Genomic DNA, 16,223 nt, shown 5'->3' with positions numbered 1-16,223 from the left:
CCATAAAACTTCTACTGGCATATTGCAGTCTATTGCTGTAGAATCACTGGAAGTAGATACACTTCTATTAGTAACATTGTACCAGCATTGTTTATTTCATGTATAGAGAAAGAATGCATTCTAGTAACTAAGAAAGCATGAGCTACACTCCTATTTGGCACACTTACTAGTACAGTTCAACCGTATAGTTCTGGGTTTATTATTTTTTTAATACAAATTGGAAGTATTTTAAGAAAAAAATGTGAATGCAGTACTTACTGAACAAAAATGCACTATGAAGTTCCTTTCAAGTTTATTTAATTTGGGCTGAATTAGTGAAAATTTTCTGCCAAAGTGGAATAAAATATGTAATACTTGTACATAGATGATCCTGGTTGAATGGCCATTCCTTGTCCTGCTGTCCTGTTTTGGAGGGAGTCAGGGTGTACTATTGACTAGATACAAGTGATTTCTTTTGCTGGAGCTACGCTTTTATGCATGAACCCGAAACTTTCAGCTGAGTCTATGCCAATGATAAGGGACAGTTCAGAGTATTCTTTTTTCTGCTTCATTGTGAATGCAGATAGAAACGGCTGCTGAGCAGCCTACCTTTAATGATCAAACTGATTGCTTGACTAGCTAGATAAGCATCTTAAGGAACATGCAGACTGTGACAAACGTGGTGCACAATCTGGTGCTCACAAGCATGCCAGAGGGTTGAAAGAAATGTCATACTTCCCCTGCATAGTACAGGGTAGTACCTGCTTATAGAAAATGAGACTCACTGCTCTCTACTATGACACCACAAAAAGTAGAAATGATCTCCTCCAAAGCCTCTGTTGTCTCCTGAAGTAGCAGTGCCCTGTAAATGAAACAAAGTTTTAGAGCTAGATGCAGAAGTTCATCCACTACTGTTGCTAGGTAAGAGCAGGGGCCGAGAACATTTGACTCTTGACTAAGGTCTACCACCTGTCAAAAGACTATCTTCAGAGCCATCATCCACCTCCTGTGACTAAATGCTTCTAGATTCATTCTAGAAGAGATGGAAAGAAAGACAGTAGGTGATGCTGCCTCCGTTGCTATCCTTCCACTTCAATGAGTAAGCAACGACAAGGTAACAGTTCTCCTTTCCTCCCAAATCCAGGTCACTAATCATGTATGGAGGCTAATGACTTCTTTCTGGCCTTTTAATATCAGTTCTCTTCTCTCCATCTGACTGCAAAATCCTGTCTCCTTTCTTTTCGAATTTTCATCATTTCCCTTTCTCTCTCTTTGTTCAGCTTTTGTTACCTTGTCTTTATTTGTGGGAAAATTATTTATTAAAACATTCCTTGATATTATTAGAAGTTCCATCTGACTAGAAGGTCATCTGATTTCTGACAGGTGAATGTTAACTGCGCCAGATTCCTCTACAGCCTATTGAACCTGGTGAAACAGATTCTTGTGATGCATGCTCTCAAAAATGAGAATCCTGGAAGGACAAAACCCCAATAGTTTCAACCTTCATGTGCAAAGAGGCCTTTTCCTCCTCTCTAATACTTAAGACTTTATTTTCTTAGGTGTGTGTACTTTCCCTCCCTCAGATTCCCCTTCAGCATGACGGGAGTCTCCTCGTTGCCTGGTGTCTGGAGATTCAATGATGTCCTATGCAGTGATCAAGTGAAGTTCCTTCTTAGCCCATTTCTTTGGGTCTGTTGCCCTTAGAACAGCTTTTCATTAGAGCAAGAATCTGAACACAAACATCAGCTGTCCTAACAGTGCTTGTAGAAAGTTGCTAATTAGGACCTTTGGTTAAAGTTAATTGTGTGATATACTTAAAATAATTAGATGTAAACTAATAAAAAATAAATTGTTGATAGAAAGAACTTGTGAGAGTAAGACAGGGATATTCAGGGCTCTCTCAGAGGTCTCAGACTCAGAGACGGTGAATGGTTTGAACTAGAACAGTCTCAGTGCATGTTTTTTGGTTCAGGCTTTACAAGCCTTAAAAACAACCTGTGCATTGATGACACTTAATGACTAAAACACTTTTAAAACTATTTTTAAATAAAACTGCTAAAAAGAGAAGACAAAACCCAAACATATTTCAACTGACTTGTCTACAGTTTCAAGCAAGAGAAGGGAATGAGGAAAGACCATTTATTTTCTTGTTACAGATGACAGATGGATTTGAAATCTCTTCTAAATACAGAACTTTGGTTTTATTTAAAGTGAAACAAATTTTCTTTCTCTCAAGTGATCTAAAAGATGTCTATCTGAAAATCTTCTGTCTGAACACATACTTTTGTTCATTGAGCTGAAAAATCAGTTATTCCAATAATTGTGTGCCAGCAAAGCACTCCTAACTATAAACATGTTTTCAGAAAAGTAATTTCATATTAGAACAAATGACTGACAGTACTGAACAAAAAAATCATTGTTCATTTGGCAAAGGCAGAATTGTAAAGAGAATAATAAATTATTCCTTCTGCAAACAATTTTTCTTTATTCTCTCCTTTTACACATGCTTCTTTACATTATCACATATTATTTTTCCATTTAATTTTCAAGAAAAAAAGAATTTTAATTCTTTATTGGGCAACATGAACACAAGCATTTAAACTAGTTCCTCCCAGTATAATACACAAATTTGCTGTGTGCTTTCAGACAGAAAGTTGCATATTAACTCTTCAGAGAGATTTCCCCTGCCTGAACCAGGCATAGTTTTTCCTTAACCAGCACATTTTAGCTTGATTTGAAAATTAATCCCAGTTGTCCTTGTACATTCTGTAGGCTTTTGGCATGTCTGTGCAGGCAAGGCAAGGATGTGTTTGAAGCTGTCCTTCCAGATTCCATTAAAACAAAATAGCAAGTCCAAGTCCTCTTTGTAGGTCTTCACATAAGAAAGTGTATGGGGTAAGAGGTGTGTACGTGTAGGAAGGATTCTAAAGTGCCTTATTCTTCTTACTCCTGCTGTATGGGGGCACTTCCCCAAGAGGAGCAGGGCTTCACAGAGAGAGCCATAAGAGCTATCAGTAGTAAAAAAGATGCTATTGTCAACATCTGGGGAAGGGAGGTCCTTTCTGATGCTTTTTTGCCAAAATCCATATTCTTCCTTCTCAATTTTTTCAAAGTTTTCCAGCCCCACCCATGTAAATCATCTATTTTGGGAACAAAGTTGAAAAAGCATTTTGATTGGAAACCTTCAGATATTTTGGCTGCTTCTCCTTACCTTTCTGTTCCTGCTTCACTCAACAAACTCAATTTAGCACTTATTACAAACTTTTACTTTGAATCTATGTATATTAATTAATAAAAGTTGAAAACAAGAGGGTTACAAACTGGAATAAAGGAAAACTCTTTTAATAATGAGGACAGACAAACATGGGAACATGTTTTCCAGAGAGGCTGTGCAGTCTCTGTCCTTGTTGGTTAGCAAGATTTGACTGGACACAGCCCTGAGCAGCCTGGTTTGATCTAAGACCTGGCCCCAGTTTGAGCAGGGAGTTGGACTGGAGATGTCCTGAGGTTCCTTCCTCCCTGAATTATCTTGTGAAGACGAGTCTTTTTTGTGTCCCAGTCTGGTTGCTTTTTAAAGTACCTGTTTAATTTTGGCTAATTCTACATGATATTTTAAAACATTATGAACATTAGAAGTAATTTTATATAAAACAGTTTCTTTTAAGTTTGTGTCACCTTCTATTCCCTTACTTTACTTTTAAATGTTAACAAAAGGCTGTTGGCTTACGGGTGTACATGTTTAATAACATACTGCTTCTGTTTTTTTCCAGACCGTTAATGAAGATGTTAAAAACTGACTTAACACACTGCTTTGCTTACACTCAGCAGAAGTCATAAAAAATTACTTCTTTTGCAGAAGTAACCCAATGTGCTAATTCCTTACAATAACTGGCACAAATATGGCTATAGCTCATAATTAGGTGAATATCAATTAGCTTGAAATATGACTGAGAAATTTATATTAATGTTAACCTAATGCTTCATTTACATTTACAGCTGGTTTTAATTATTTGAACAATCACCAAAAAAATAAAACCTGCAATTGGTGGCTTTTCACCTTCACAGATGATTTTCTGTGAATTTAGTAAACAAAGCAGACAGAAATATGATTAATTATTCCTAGGACTTTGCCTTTGCAATTACCTGTCAACTGCTTTCATTACTGCAGTTGAATGTTATATATATGTTTATTAAGTTCTAATTAAAAAACCCACAAAAAAACCAAACAAGAAAAAACAACCTCGAAATCCAAAACCTCCCTACACTTTTTACTCTCCTCTTTATTTGTCTCAGTAGAGTGTCGGTATAATGCCACCTGTCGATATTTTTTAATGTGATAAGATATTAAAAATGTGGGAATGTGCAAGCTTTATTCTCTTCACATTTTACAATGCAATGAACTTATTTATAATATCTTTACAGAGACAGGTTTTCCTTTTCCACATATCAGGTTTTCCCTTCAGCCAGAGTGGAAACGATCTGTGAAAAGTGCTTTTAACATCTTTATCAGAACTATTTTCTCAAAGCAGGAAGATAAACAGTGCTTTCACTGGTACTTTGATGGAACTTCTCAATTTGGTCACAAATAGATGAGCTGGAATTTTGTAAAAATGTCTTGGAGAACTATATTCCCCCAAACCCTTCGAAGAATATGACCTAAGTGCCCTGCTCCATTATTTTCTTTTAAAACCTAGTCCATAAATCCAAAACAAACACTATATAAGCTACAATGAAGTAAATTAACTCTATCTCAGCCAAAACCATTACATCACCAAAGAAAGAATTGATGAAGATATTTCAGTAATTCCTGGTGTGGGAAAATTACTTTTAGGGGAAACTGGAGAAAACTGGGACCTAACAGAGGCATTTTACAGAAAGATTTTTAGGATAAAATACAGCTATTGCTTTCAAGATGGTTGTCATGCATGGAATCTACTTTACAACCACTCCCTAAGTGACACCCCCTGCCAACTCAGCACATGCTGACAGGTGTAACGGACGGTGGGGTGGAGTGGAGACCCCATGGCCAGGTTCTGTGGTGCTCCCTGCAGGAATGGGAACTTGATGGTACCACACAACTGACAAGCTGCATAGCAGTTGTCACATGAAGAATCTATGAGAAGATGTCTACAGCTGAGCCAACTACTGTGGCAAAATTACTTTCCTCAGATCAAATAACCTCATTGTAATACTAACGCACACCTTCATCCCAAAGTTACCTGCCTTGAAGGTACTGCCACACCTCACTGGGCATGTGATACTGATATGGAGAAATAATGTGAAATGGGGATAATGGACATGGATTGTGATTGTATGTGTCTGCTTAAGGAATGTGGGTATGGTGACTAGTCATGGGTGCGGTGACAACTACAGTTTTGAGGAGACGCCTGCCCCTCTTCCTCTAACAAAGGGGAGACGCCTGCCCTTCTTCCTCTAACAAAGGGGCTATTTAAAAGAGAATAAGAAAAGATGAGAGACATTCAAATGCTATCTAGAGGGAGGGAGTGCTAAGTCTCCTTGCTGGAAAAGATTGGGTGGTCACAATCACCTGAAGAAGATCGGGTGGTCACAAGGACATGAATCACCTGAAGAAGATCGGATGGTCACAAGAACATGAATCGCCTACAAACCTGCAAGACCACCACATTCCAGGAAACGGAGTGATAAGCTAATTAACATACGAAGCGGGGTTTAGGTAACGAATATGTATAGGCGTTAATTGAATATTCATTTGTTCATTGTATAAATGTGAGATGGTTCGTCACTTCGGGTATGCACGCTTGTGGAGGAGCGATCCCCCGTGCATCTGCGCGCAATAAACATACCTACTTTATAACTTTCGAGTTATAGAGTCTAATTCCGCACGTCAATACCAGTCAGTAACAACAATATGTTAGACCAGAGTTACTCAAGCTCCACCTAAATGTAAAGAAAATGAACTGGTCTTGGACTGAAAGAAGTCCAAAGGGGAGAAATTGTTTAAGTTCCCAAGTTAGCGCACTCTGACTTAGTGTTTAACTGTATACAAAATCTGTGTATAAATTTAGGTTGAACTAACCCACTCTCTGAAGTTGTTATGAATGAAGGGACTTCTAATGAAGGGAGTCATCCTTGAGAAGGATGAGGAACAAAGAACAGTTAGTGAAAAAAACACCATTATCTACGTTACACAGAAAGAAGCCTTCAAGTGAAGAAAGTTCTAGCTACAAGAGGAGACAGGCTGATGTGGTGCAATCCACTGACATCAATAGAAAATTAGTTGAAAATAGGACAAAGATAATTGTGGCAGTGGGAGATGGCAACCTCCAACTCAAATAGCCCCCCTGAAAAGGGTAAAACCCTGCTTGAGGAGCATGTGTAGTTAGTGAAGAACTTCAGCAGTGCTATCTGAGGATGCTTACTAATTTACTTTACAAGCAAGAAACTTGTAACTAGTCCTGTGTATGATGATGAATGTGCAATGTACTATGAAGTATAAAAAGTAAACAAAGGAGGGGAGAAGTTAGGGAAGACTACATCAGAACTTCTGGGATCAGTATGAGACCCTCCATGGGCTACTCTGTGGATATCTTCTCTGGCATAGTCTTCTCCATGGGCTACAGAGAAATACCTGCTCCATCACATCCTTTTCCAAAACTTCCAGACTGCAGGGGGATCTCTGCTCTCATGTCTGGAGCACCTTCTTCACTGCCCATGGCATTCATACGTTTTTTTCTCACACTTTTTAGCCCCTCACTTCTCACTGCCAGGCACTCTCTTGCCCTTTCTTAAAGATGTTTTCCCAAAGGCACCACCATCTTGCCTATGGGGTTCATCTTAAGGTGGTAATATAAGGTTTCTCTTCACTTTAACCATTAGGTTAGGGAAACTTCCAGTTCAAAGCCAACAGCTTTCTTCAATGGGCTGAAACAGAACAAGGTCTTAAAATACAAAGATTAGTCAGGATGAGTTTGGTACAATGCTCTGGGTGATGCTCTGTTTGTGTTGAGAAAGGAATGTACTCTGAATAATTAGAAAAGATAAGGTGAGCACCCGATGGAGATAAGGAGACCATCAAGTCAGGAAATCGTTGAACAAAGAAAATTGAAAGGTCTGCTCCACCTAGATCTCACCTATTGTGACCGGAATGATTAGGTGTCAAAATCAAATGAGTATGTATGTAAAGATGTTGTGTAACCTCTCATGGAAACTGTATAAAACACCTACCTTTTCACTGAAAACTTCGGAGCTTTCTTGTCTGGTACGGATCGGCTAGCTCCCCAACGTTGCACAAAATAAATACCTTTGCTGCTTAAAGACAAAATTCGTCTCTGAGCAGTTACTCTGTGCCGTTTTAGCGTCAGGGCTATGTTGACTGGAATTCGAGACAGGAAAAAAGGCAAGTGTACTCGTTTGCTAGTAAGGGGACAAGATTTGGGAACCATTCAAAAAGCGGGGGGCATTGACGAAGACAGCTTCACTCGTACTAGCATCTGGCAGTCTTTAATTTCGTATCTTCAGAGATGCATCCGGGTGGGGATTTGTAGTACAGACACTTTAGTCATAGTCAGCCCAATGAACTCTAATTAGGAAATGAAGAATTCAATTTTTAAGCAATTACTGAATGAATGGTAATAAGAACAATGTTCTGAGAAACAAATACTTTTTTTCAAATTTGTACAATAATTTGGATGCTTTTGTCTTGTGTTTTTGACTGTCCTCATGGGAAAAATGTCTTTGAATGTGTTAATTTATACATTAATACATCTGATTGTTTTATCATATAGGACTTTATATCAGCAAATATTTCTACAGAACCGAAAATGCCCACTGTTGCAATTAAGTCAAGTATTTTTCCTGACAGGTGTTTCAGAAGCCTCAACAGGAGACAGGTCTTCTTGGCTCCATACTTCCCCAAAAACTCATTACCTTAGATCTACTTCAGCCAGACCTTATAGAAGGGTAGCCTGTTACAAGTATCCTACCTGACAAATTTTCATTCAAGTTAAAAATTATTCTGGGAATCTTGCATCATTTCCTGTGCTATCCAAAATTTTGGTTTCTTCTTCTCCTAATGAGGTTTTTATTTTTGCTTTTTAGAATGTCTCATTTGCTAACCCTGATAACCAAAGACCAGAATATCCCATATGCCTTACAGTTAGAAATCTCTTCAATATTAATCATAAACACTTTTCCTCTTTATGAAATCCTAATTCTTTTTATATCTTATTCTGGTTTACATATTCTTTTTTCTTATAACATACAAAAATAAAGGTAAATATTAGAATATAGGTAGGCATCTGCAGTAAATAAGCTAATATTCAAAAGAACAAAATATGCACAACATATTAAAAAAAGGCAAAATATTACCAGAGCACAGCAATATTTCTGTAATACCTCTAAGAAAGAAAATCCTAGAAAATCATACCCTGTGTAGCGTGCCTGTATGCCACTGATAGAGAAAATAAAACTCAGCTGAGACCTTGAAGAGGTTTCTCTAGTCTTCTAGAGCAGTGGAAATATTTTTAATTCTTTTCCTTTCTAAAGTTAATGCCTCTTAACTTAAAAAGCCTTGCATACATCATATTGACAATAAATTTACAACTACTTTGTTTCCATTAGATTAATTGATAGTGTTATAGATTTGCTAATAAGTTAAGATTGATTGACTTTATTTGATTGATTATTTGATTTTATAAAATCAGTTATGTAATAGAAATATAGAAGGATAAGAAATATATTTTAATGAAACTTATAGTTATATAGTAAAAGCTGCTATAAGGATCCTCTGTACAGCCCTGTACCAAGGCCGGAGGAATTGGTCAGAATCACCTAGTAGGAATGTTTAGAACTTAGATAACAGACTTAAGATTTGAGATGATTGTTTATATGTAACCTAGGAAAATGTACTAAAATGTCAAAATGAGAATTAATGTGAACTGGGGACGAGTGAAGCAACCCATAGTTGCCGGCCAAGAAACAGTTACCTTAAGTGAAAGGTAATTCCGGCAGGGGGAGATCGAGACCACCGACTCATATACCACCTACCCAAATCATACCCCAGACCCATTTCCGGACCTTTCTAACCTTTACTGTGCAGAATCGGATATGGGAGGAGAGTATGTTAATGATTTATGTGAAATCTTATGATTATGTATAAATACTTAATGAATATGTATGAATGAGTTTTATATAAGGTGTATGATTTTGAACCATGGTGTGCATCGATCGTGAGAGGAATCACGCACGCACCCGCCCGTCAATAAAGAAGTGTCTGCTTATCTACATCACATTGGTGTCGATAAGCTCTTCATTCCGAGATTTCGGTAACAATAGGGTAAGCTAGTTATTAAAATAATAGGGAACTAAACTGTACCTGAATTTCATATTGGGTCTACTGTGCTTTAAGAATGAGATCTGTCTTCCGCATCCTAACAGTTTGATGAGAGAACATAATAGTAGGACAGGGGATTTTGAAGTATAATATTGTTTAGATGTAAAGCTTGTTAGAGGTTATAAATATTGATCTGAAAACAACTTGAATAATATAACATTGAAAGAACGTTGCTGTAAATCAGAGACTTTTCTATTAATCTAGATAATAATGGTTATAAGAGACTTTTGTATGATTATAACATTTTTACAAACAATTCAATAGTGTAATTAATCAGGCAATGGCTGGAAGGTTTTTGGGGGTTGTTTGTTTTATTTTTTTTAATAAAGAAAAGATTTCAAAAATTCTTAATAAGTCTTTAAATCAAAGTCAACATCGAAAGTAGAATGTGTGGTCATTTAAATACTCTTAACTGACAGGTTTGGGTTTTCTTTGTGGTGGAAATGCTCTCCAAGTGAGGTTGTTACCTGTGTAACTACAGCAGTTGTACTGAGCAATGTCTTGTTACATTTAGAGCTGAATATCAGGCTGTGGAGAATTACAGTCCCTTTGTTTTGTTATTACAAAACCTTTATAGAATGTATAAGGTAATATTTTTATAGGTTCCCTGCAGAAAGGGAAAAAAGAATTATAAAAGTGTAAATTGACATACTTTCCTTGTGAACTCCATAAAAAGATTTCTCAACACTTACCAGCTTCTAAAACTGCAATAATTCTGTGTGTAGTTTTCTAATTGATTTGCCTGCCTTTGAATCTGTAATTGCAGTCAGAGCAAAAAAAATCTCGTACACACTGCAACCACTAAGAGCATGTCCTCCTTCAAAAATCTGATGGACTATTTAAAGTATTCTTTATCTAGACCATAAGCACAGTTCTTTCCCTATAGCCAGATCATCTGCTGTATTAACAATATAGATTATAATCACAGATACCAGTGAATAACTGTTTCTGAGCACATTTAATACTTTAAATACAATATTATTAAGATACTTCACCAGTAATGAAATATGACACCAATTAACACCAATGGAAAAAAAATTTTTGGATTGCATCTCTTTTGAATCTTTTAGTCTCTTTCACTGGTGGAATTTAAATACCTTTTTATGCAACTAAATTTTAACTAGTTTTTGCAGATTTAGTTCTGTGTTGTGACTTCTTTTGTATTTCTTCACTTAAACATGAACTAGCTTTTGTAAGAGAAAAGTTTTGAGGTTTTGGAGAGGTGAGGTAATTTGTTCTTTTATTTTTTTTCCTTCCCTTCGACTTTGTGCATAGATTCAGATTTTCTACCAGTTTCCTTATGGTGTGAGAAGGCAGAAAAATTTTCATATATTGGAAACAGAACACACCCGTGTTTAAGTGCATCACCTAATGAATATTGTTGTGCACCAGAGAGTCCCTCATTAGTCATACTACGTAACTCTGGCTAGCCTTGTGACCAAGGCTCAATACGAGGGCCTTGGAATACTTAGCTCTGTCCCCAGATCTCACACATCATTTTCTGAAGTCTTGTGTGAATTTAAGAGCCTAAAATAGGCTCAAATTCTTTAGAGCCTAAACCACTAGATTTATATGCTTATCCCTTAGATAGCCATAATAGGTGAGATTAACATTTTCCATTTTGTTTTGTCAATAGCTTTGAATATCTGGACTTTATTTACTCAGTCCCAAAATTTCAGACCTAAAAAACTTGAGCAATTATGCTTCTTTAAAATTAAGTAAATTTAAAAATTATGAGCACTTTATAAGTAAAGTTGTGTACACCATCTTTTGTATTTTAAAAATAAAGTATATAAGATTTATTAAAATTTATTTATTAAAATATTATGTTGATCATTTTGGAAATTTGCCTTATTTCTCACCAGGTTCTTGGCTCTTCTGTAAGCAGTAACAGTTATCAACTTAGAAATAAAAGGGGAAAAAACCAAACAAACAACCCCCAAATCTCTTACAGTTAATGTTCCTCACATCTATGTTTTTGCAATGTGTTGTGGTTCAACCCCAGTGGCAACTAAGTACCACACAGCCACTTGCTCATTCCCTGCTTCCCAGCTCCCTGCCATTGGATGGGAAAGAATCAAGCAAAAGTAAAACTCATGGGTTGAGATAAGAACAGTTTAACAATTGAAATAAAGTAACAACAACAATAATTAATAATATTAATAACAATAAATAAAAACCCCCAACCCAATAACAATAATTGTAATGAAGAGGGCAGAGAGAGAGGAACAAAACCAAGAAAAAAACAAATGATGCACAGTACAATTGCTCACCACCCGCAGACTGATGCCCAGACAGTCCCTGAGCAGCGAGTGGCAGGCTCTGGCCAGCTGCCCCCAGTTTACATGCTGAGCAGCATGACATTCTATGGTATGGAATATCCCTTTGGCTAGTTCGGGTCAGCTGTCCTGGCCCTGCTCCCTCCCAGCTTCTTGTGCCCCTCCTCACTGGCAGAGCATGGGAAACTGAAAAGTCCTTGATTTAGAGTAAGCATTACTGAGCAACAACTGAAACATCAGTGTGTTAGAACATTATTTTCATACTAACCCCAAAATGCAGCACTGTACCAGCTACTGAGAAGAAAATTAACTCTATCCCAGCTGAAACCAGGACATTAAGTATCAAATAAGGAACTTGTCTAATGTTTTCTCTGGAAATAAACAAACTGAAAGATTTTTATTCTTTTTATCTCTCATCTTTTCAAATTTCTTATAATAACCTGTTTCATTTTTTCCCAGTATCTAATTGCCAGATCATATCTTCCAATCCTTATACTTCTAACATTGAAAACTGATTTGATTTGAAATCAGATCCTTTTTAACACTTGAAATTTGCAGTCTTGACACTGCAAGGTCAAATGTCAGTGTTTCTGTGCATTCCTCAGATGCTGGATGATCATTTGAAATAATTTGAAAAGTCAGTTAAAGCTCCTCCATTAAGAACAAGTATACTTAATGTGGAAAGTAAAGTTGCTGCAATTGTTTCTAAATTCTTAAACTTGTTTAATATCTACATGATATTATCCTGTGTATGATACAATATAATGTAGCATTTTAAAATTTGAAATTGAAAGAAAAAAACTTTTAAAAAGTTGCATCAAGTTCTGGAGCTAAAGGTTATGTATGTGACATAGTAAGGAGATAAAAATAATGGTGTATTATTTTTAATAAAAAAATAATTTGTATTTACTTTATTATTATATTAAGGAAATGTCAAGTTTGAGAAAAAATATAGAACATATGTTTAATTCTACAAAATAATTGGACCACAGATAAGACCTCTTGTCTTTCGCATCAATATAAACCTGGATAAGCCCTTCGGATTCATTAGTACTATTCATGATGCATAACTGGGACATTCAAAGGAAGATAAGATCTATAATTTTTCAATATTTGTACTGAACACACATTATTAAAAGAGTAAGTCACCTAGATTTAAGACACAAAAGAATTAGAAGTTGGAAGCAAAAAATGCAGCAATCTAGTATTCACACCTTGCCTAAAGGTAATGATCTTTTTTTGGTAAAGAAAAATCGATATCTCCCAGGTCTCTGAAACATGACTTTAATGGCCAAAGACTGAGAGTTTCAAGTAAAAGAAAAGCCTCAAAGAAGTAGAATGCCTTGAAGTATAATTGAAGTTTTCCTCATTAAGGGCAAACCTGTGAAGACTTGACATTTCATCAAGGTTGCAGTTAGAGTTCCTAAGAAAATAGGCTTGGAAAAGTTGCACGGAGGACTGAGATTTCTTTTGCAGTGTTACCTTTTGACATGAATCCTAAAGTTATTCTCTCCATTTTAGAGAAGCCAGAAGGGAACTTTTTAGCCACATGTTGACCAAGAAGAGCATAAACTAACGGAAGTTGCACTGTCATACTCTTTAGAAACAGATGCTAGACAGTGTCACTGTTCTAAGCACTTCATTGATTTCCCTCTCTAGACAGGCTCTGACCCTTTGGTACAGCTCTGCAGAGGACTAAAGCCTGAGGCAAACTACTCCAAAACAGATTGAGTCTCTTAACAAAGAAAACATGTGAGTGCCAACAGTGTAATTAATGGTCGTTGACGCTACACTTCTGTAAAGACAGCAGAGCCACCTGTGTTCAAATGTTTCAGACCATAAATGACTGCAAAAATTTACTCTGAATCTTCAGCCCTAGGTGATTCAGATACAGGTTTGGAGGTTTTTTTCATCTTTTTTTTTTTTTCCCTTTTTATTTTTCTTTTTGTTTTTTCACTATTCACTAGATTTTATCTATATCCTTTCTGTGTACAGCAGCCCACATTTGCAGCCTTTCTTCATTTGCTGTTTTCTCATGGAAGATTACCACTCCTTCCCCCCCTCTCCTCTTTCTTCCATACATTATCACTGACAAGCTTTATATAGCAATTCCAGGAAAGTGATTATGAGTCTTCTTTCAATGTTTGCCTATAGTTTTTATGCAATGACCAACACCTGTGCTATTAAGATTGCTTTGATTCACTGCTGGTTAAAGGTGTTTATCTTGAATAATGGGCAACTAAGAGCAAGTTTTATACACTCATTGTTCCCAAGAAGACTCATGTCTTGTATAACTTTTTTTAAAATATAATATGTATCATAACTGGTGAGTATAAAGACTAGTTATGATGAATTGCTACCACATCTCATACTCCAGTCACTGAAAAGCCAGAGGATTAAAAAAAAAAGAAAAAAAAAAAGAAAAAAAAAAAGTAGTTTCAATCTTTATTGTACTAGTGTTTTACAAATAAAATTATTGTTGGTGATTTATAAATAAAAGCTTCATCAACAGTAACAAAAATTTACTGTCCCACAACAGGTACTTTGAAAATTAGGTTCACTTACAGAAGAGATGAATTTATTAAATCGAGATCTAACCTTTTTTGGAACAAGAAAGGAAATCAACTATCCAGTCTGCTCTAAAACCTCCCCAGTGATCAAGGGACTGTATTTTTGCCATTAGTTGATGCTTACCTTTTGGATAATTTCTCGATGTTTTCATGTTACTGGGCAATGAAACTGCTATTTTCAAAATCTCAGGGGAACAGCAACACTGACAGGTTTGACTCATCCAAGAAGAGTACAATTGTGTACAATACTTTTGAATTTTATGTGTGTGGAATAGATTAAATAAGATAATTAAACTGTAACCTGAATCATTTTATCCTGGAATCTAATGTGAAGGGTTTAGAGAGGAGTTAAGTGTTTCCTATTGAAAATGCTATTTAGTTGAAAGGACTGAGCTAAACTTATAATCTCTGTCAGGAAGATAATCTGTTTAGAATATCCTAGTACTAAGGCAATCACTTACAGTGTTTCTGACCTCACTACAGCCTTACTGTATAGACCAAAATAACTAGATCATAAAGCCCTGCTTTGAAAAACATCTCATAAACTGTGTGTTTAAGGTCTGACACTAGACATGTTTGACCTATTGCATATCTTCAGGTGGTCTGCCAAAGTACAGCAAACCTAGAGCCAGACATTCTGTATCTGTTTAAAACATCTGTATATTACACACACATACAGCATAAAGTCTTCTATGATATGCCTAGCCAGGTGTATACTCAGACCCTCCAATATTTTTAATAAAGCCCTAGGACACTTTCTAAACCAATATTTTGGTCTGTCAGAGAAAGAACTCATTCAAACAGTATGTAACTTGAAGATTTCTCTTTATCTAGGTTCAAGACGTTCCCAATTAGATTTGTTCCAGAAGGCTCGTTTCATGGTCTGGCAAAACTGTGACTAAAATATACCCATATGCACTAAGTCAAAGCAAAGGTAACTGAGAGTACCACTTCCCTGCACTGGGTATCTAACTTCCACTCCATATGCACAGGTATAATAAAGAAAACCAAATCAGAATCACTGTCACCACAGAGCAAGAAGGAAACAGTTTAAAAACCACCAACAATGTGGGCAGTCATATTAAGAATTTAACATTTTTATTTGAACTACCCCTAATTTATATCTGTTCTTTGGCACTGCAATATTCTTTCTGTCTCTCTCATTTTGCTTGCTCTGCTTCAGTACTACTTTTATATTCTGAAGGCACTTCCTCCTAGACACTTTTGCTGGTTGCATCTGCTTTGTGTGGCAAAGTGTTGGTAGCAGAGTTGCTACAGGGGTGGCTTTTGTAAGAAGCTGCTGGAAGCTTCCCCTGAGTCTGACAGAGCCAGTCAGCTGGCTCCAAGATGGACCCACTCAAGGCTGAGCCCATCAGCAACAGTGGTAACACTTCTGATATAAAGTAAATAATTAATAATAATGATGATGATGATAACAACGCAAATGACTGCACAACATCAACTACAGCCAGAGAGAGGAGTGAGACTATGTGAAAGAATCAACCCTGCAAACAGCAAGGTCAATGAAGAAGGAGGGAGGAGATGCTCCAGGTGCCAGAGCAGAGATTCCCCTGCAGCCTGTGGTGAAGCCCATGGTGAGGCAGGCTGTGTCCCTGCAGCCCATGGAGGTTAACAGTGGAGCAGATACCCACCTGCAGCCCATTGGAGTACCATACTCCAGAGCAGGTAAATGTGCCTGAAGGAGGCTGTGACCCTGTGGGAAATTTGTGCTGGAGCAGGCTCCTGGCAGGACCCATAAACCTGTGGAGAGAGGAGCCCACATTGGAGCACATTTTCTGGTATGACTTATGACCCCATGAAAAGGACCAATGCTGGAGCAACCTGTTCTTGAAGGACTGCACCCTGTGGAAGGAACCCACACTGGAGCAGCTCAGGAAGAACTGCAGCCTGTGGCAAGGACTCATGGTGAAGTTCATGAAGGACTGTCTCCCATGGGAGGGACCCCACCCTGTAGCAGGGGAAGGGTGTGAGGAGTCCTGAGGAGGAAGGAGCAGCAGAGAC

The sequence above is a fragment of the Falco cherrug genome, chromosome 6 (assembly GCF_023634085.1).
Source record: "Falco cherrug isolate bFalChe1 chromosome 6, bFalChe1.pri, whole genome shotgun sequence".
In the NCBI taxonomy this organism is placed as follows: domain Eukaryota; kingdom Metazoa; phylum Chordata; class Aves; order Falconiformes; family Falconidae; genus Falco; species Falco cherrug.
Note: the sequence above shows the minus strand (reverse complement) of the source record.